Here is a 4,808-nt window from a genome sequence, read left to right on the forward strand (position 1 = left end):
GTGCGACTCTATTTTGCTCATGACATTAAGTTTGTGGACTACTTTGCAGGTGAAACATATCAACAAACAGGCACCGGTAGAGGTACCGGGTAACTATGCTAACCTTACAGTTTTCAACTACAACTATATGAACGAACAAAATTAGATTGGTACCTAGATATTAACTTTACTAATATGTTTCCAGAAAACAAAAAATTCGAAGATAGTGCAGCAGCAATCACAATTTAAGACTTATATAATTAATAGTAGTATCAATCAATCCAAACATCAGTGTCCTCTGCGTCATAAAAACTAATAAACAAATATCGGTATTTCCATTAAACTACTTTACATACTATATCCAAGTAACTTTTGAACAAAGATCCATTCAATAACAGGAATGGCTGAGCGTGAAGGTTACGATGGTTTTAATCATATTGTAGATCATAAAGGCAACGTCAGCGGATGTTCAAGCATTAAACCACCAGCAACTTTAAGTGTTATTCCCTCTTAAATCTGCACAATTGGACTAATAGTTAGTATTGCTGGTAAAGAACATTCCTTCCTCATTTAAAGGCACTGACATACTTACCAAGCTATCAATGACCTCATCAAGTATTTCATGGAAATAAACCTTGCAATTAAACACCAATTAAGTATTTTGGTTATAATTAGCATTAACAGAAGTTAACACAGATTGGTACTTCACGGTCGTTCTCCCCCGGAGAAACTATTGAATTAACTTTCTGTATATAGAGCCAGTACTTCTCAACCCCCCAATAGAAGGAAATGTAATCTGAATGAAATTGCAGTTATGAAGATACCTTGATATCCTCTACTGAGTTGCTGAACATGGTTTTGGCACAATTCAATTGTTCAATGCATAAGTAGTTATAGCTTGTTCTCTTTGTTCTGTTGGGTGCAAATTGTAAATAACTGATGATTCCACCATGTTTATCTATCATCTCAAACTAAATTACCGAAAACTTCTTTATACACCACATTTCTAGCTTCATTCGTTATTTGGCCATCATCATCATGAACTAAAATCTTCAACCCTTTTCTACTTGTCACGCGTGAAAGAGAAACATACAGTTGTCCATGAGTAAATACCGGCTTCTTCAAAAATAACCCCACATGAGACTGGCCTTGACTTTTATTAATTGTCATGGCAAAAGATACAACAATTGAAAATTGTCTTCGCTGGAACTTAAAAGGTATTCTTGCATCTGATGGAATCAATGTCATTCTCGGGATAAACACTTTTTGTCCAGCTATATTGCCAAATAAAACCTTGGCTTCAATAATCCGATTTCCAAGTCTTGTGATGATTAACCTCGTGCTATTACACAAACCTGACTGGTCAATGTTTCTCAACAACATCACAGGAACACTAAGCTGAAAAAGAATGATCAGACATACAAACTGTATCAGAACTCAAATATATCTTCTCAGGACTATAATTGAGTGAAACTATATATTCATTGATTGATTCCACCATATCAAGAGTCAGAGCAAGAATTGCTCTTTGCTGGAGGTAATCTATGTCACTGGAATGGCTAAAGAAATCTGGATATGTACTTTCAACAATTGTCGATATTGGATCATCACAATTACTTATGTGAGCATGAGGCAGCCCTCGTTTTTGGAACTCAACTTTATAAATCACTGCACCAAAAAGAATTTATTACACCTCATAAAAAGCTGGAATATTTATTTTAAAGCCTATTATCTTGTGTAACATAAAAAGTAATTATTATTTTTTAGAAGTTGAATTGTATACTTGCTTTTACTTTTCTAAAAATCTGATTGTCTCGTAAATCCTTTATCAAGCGGTCCAATTTGATTTTGAATACCCTAGATAAAATGTCTGGACGATCCTCATGATTTAAGCCCCTACTCTCTATAAATCTACGAATCTCAGGCCACTTTGGATTGCAAGTAAAGGTGATAAAAAGATCAGGGGCCATTTGCATATTGTCATAGCATCTTGATAGTTTTGAATCATGTATCGTGCACCCCTGTAAAGCTGGATGGTAGAATTATCCTTTTTCCTTGAGAAGAAGGATTAATTTCTCCATGCAAGACAGCATCTTGTAAGCCTTTATACATGTGACATCTCAACTTTTTTTTATCAAGCCTTTATACATGTACCAATGGGCAACACATAATATGTGAATGCCTGCCTTTCCAAAATAACACATAATGCAGATTTTATGTTAATTACTGTTCATATGACAATAATATTAGATATTTTATAGTTTAAGATCTCAAAAAATGTTCTCGCAAATGGAAAAAAAAAAAATCTTTAGAACAAACTACAAATGATTTCAAGTATATAGAAATTCTTTTCTACTTAAAAAAAAAGTATTTCGTTTAAGCTTTGGCGAACACTTCTTTACTTTGTTGATAGATAAACAAATTAAAAAAATGCATCTTTTCATTTTAGAATAAGTAATATATCTCCATCTAGACCATAAAAACTGAAATTGCAGTTGATTAAATACACGCATAACCTAATGATTTCCATAGTACAGATCAGAAGATGGAGATTGTAGTCGAATTACGGGGAAAAATAAATGCAACTTAAAAAGAATGCACCTTTTCATCTTGAATAATTAATTCAAGGGAGACCGTGTTGTTTCGTTTGTCGCGGTCTGGAACGTGCCACACTCTCAGTACTCGTGCCTTCAAATTCCAACTCATCTTGTTACTCGATATATCGCTGATACAGTCAAAGTTTGCCCTCATATTTTGCCCTAGAAAAAATTTAATCAAAGGATTGTTTGCACTGAAGTATATGCTCGGCGAAGCTATATATATATATATTATACTGAAGACAAACCCTAAGTAGTAGTTAAAATCAAAAAAATTCAGTTGCTATATATATATATATATATATATATATATAAAGTATATAATATATATTCGCATAATCTTTTTAAGTTGCTATAAATAAAAAACAAAAAACGTGTGTTTAGGGGCATTAACTTTATGGAAAAGAAATTTCCATAAAAAGAGCCGGAAAATGTGTGATTCAACCCATAAAATATAAGAGCAAATAGAAATTTGAATCCACGCAATTAATTTAGGGAAATTAACTTTAAGTAAAAGATATTTCCATAAAAAAGAACCGAAAAATTGTGTGATTCAGCCCATAAAATGTAAGTGCAAATAGAAATTTAAATTCCAAGTAACTAATTTAAGATTTATATCTAAAATTAAGGAGGAAAGTCATCTGCACAAACATACCTCGAATTGGATTTTGGTTGGAGATGATAAAATGTAATAGCTGCTGGGAAATTGTGAATCTTTTCCAAGTAAAAATCCATCAATTTTAGATAATAAACATTCCGATCTGAGGAGGTGTTAGCCCATTTATGATTTTGTAAACATACACTGTTTCTTGTTGTTGAGTTTCTTCTCATACCAAGTGATATAACACGGTTGGGAATTGGGAGAATTGGGAATGTTTTTAGGAAGAGATAGAGATAAGAAGGTATAGTTAATATGAAACACGGTACTTATTCTAAAATGTGGTGTTTATGTAAATTTTAGTATTTTTTAATTTATTTAGTTGACAAGAGGACCTTCCAACTAAGAGGTTGTGAATTTGAGTCACCCAAGAGCAAGGTGGGTAGTTATTGGAGGAAGGGAATTAAGGGTCTATCGGAAACAGCCTCTTCCCAGGGTAGGAGTTATTGGAGGGAGGGAATCGAGGGTCTATCGGAAACAGCCTCTTCCCAGGGTAGGAGTAAGGTATGTGTACACACTACACTCCTCTGAACCCATTAGTAGAATTATACTGGGTTGTTGTCGTTAGTTGAAAGCATATTAAGTAATGGAAATTTTCTAGAAAAGAAGCGATAAAAGTGAGATGATTGAGTATTAGAAAGCCGAAAAATCTGTGTATAACATCTATTTTAAATGAAATAACTTGTCAAGTGTCTTGTTTATAGGTTAGCCACTTGACATTTGGCTAAATTAGAAGGAAATTTTTCTTGCTTTAATATATAAATATAGATATAGATTCTCATTTTTCATTTACCAACCTGAACAACCGTTCTTTCCCTACCCAAGCAGCGTCGTTATTCCTTCCTATTCATCCATAATGAAGAGTCTTCTTACGTCCAGGCATAATTGCAAGTTGGCAGTTGTAGCCATAGTAATATTAATCTCGTTTTTGAATGGAAGAACTTCGTTCCTCAACTTATTTGGTTACAATAACATTAGTTCGGCACTAAGAGTTTGTTTGGTAATTCATATATATTTCGTTTATATGTTAATTTACAAGCTAAGCACAAAAAAATAAATTGAGGTAGAAGGAGTACTATGTAAAAAAAACTAGGAGACCAAACAATGTGTTTATAAGCCTGTAGCTGGATGCAAGCTCCTCAGACATGTACTATATGGTATTACAAAGACGGATGAAAGTTATAGTTCTTGAAGTTCAGTTTTAAAAACATCAAAATCGTTTGTTATTTGGAGCTTGGTATAAACAGTATGACTATTTTACCGAATGATGGCAGTGCCAGAGAAGGCTCAAGAATATTGGAGGCCTAAAGCTAAATTTTATTAAAAGGCTTTATTTAAAAACAAAGGCAGTTTATAGTTGCCATAGTAGGTATTCTGACAAAATAACAAAGGCAGTATTACTACTATAAGTTAAAAATAGAAAAAAAAAATTCAAATTTAAAGAAAAAAATACTAGAAATTGATAACTTGATATCAGAATAAAATTTTAATTATAATTTTACTACTATTATTAATTTTGAAAATGGGGCCTTAAAATTTTGAGGGCCTAAAGCCATTGCTTTATTGGCTTTGCC

At 32.8% G+C, this 4,808-nt stretch overlaps 1 long non-coding RNA gene across 4 annotated transcripts; it reads right to left on the minus strand.

The window, feature by feature from the left end:
- Nucleotides 1-217: 217 nt before the first annotated feature.
- LOC107772029 (uncharacterized) lies at nucleotides 218-3,591 on the minus strand. 4 transcript variants are annotated; one of them, XR_012706195.1, is made up of 3 exons: nucleotides 3,232-3,513; nucleotides 572-2,738; nucleotides 218-495 (listed from the first exon to the last, which is right to left on the minus strand). It is a non-coding gene; the product is annotated as an uncharacterized LOC107772029 (long non-coding RNA). The 4 variants fall into 4 exon arrangements; XR_012706194.1 differs by having other exon boundaries at nucleotides 804-2,738; nucleotides 3,232-3,511; XR_001644966.2 differs by having other exon boundaries at nucleotides 218-1,647; nucleotides 2,581-2,738; nucleotides 3,232-3,501.
- Nucleotides 3,592-4,808: the final 1,217 nt, after the last annotated feature.

Source organism: Nicotiana tabacum, chromosome 23 (assembly GCF_000715075.1).
Source record: "Nicotiana tabacum cultivar K326 chromosome 23, ASM71507v2, whole genome shotgun sequence".
Classification (NCBI taxonomy): Eukaryota; Viridiplantae; Streptophyta; class Magnoliopsida; order Solanales; family Solanaceae; genus Nicotiana; species Nicotiana tabacum.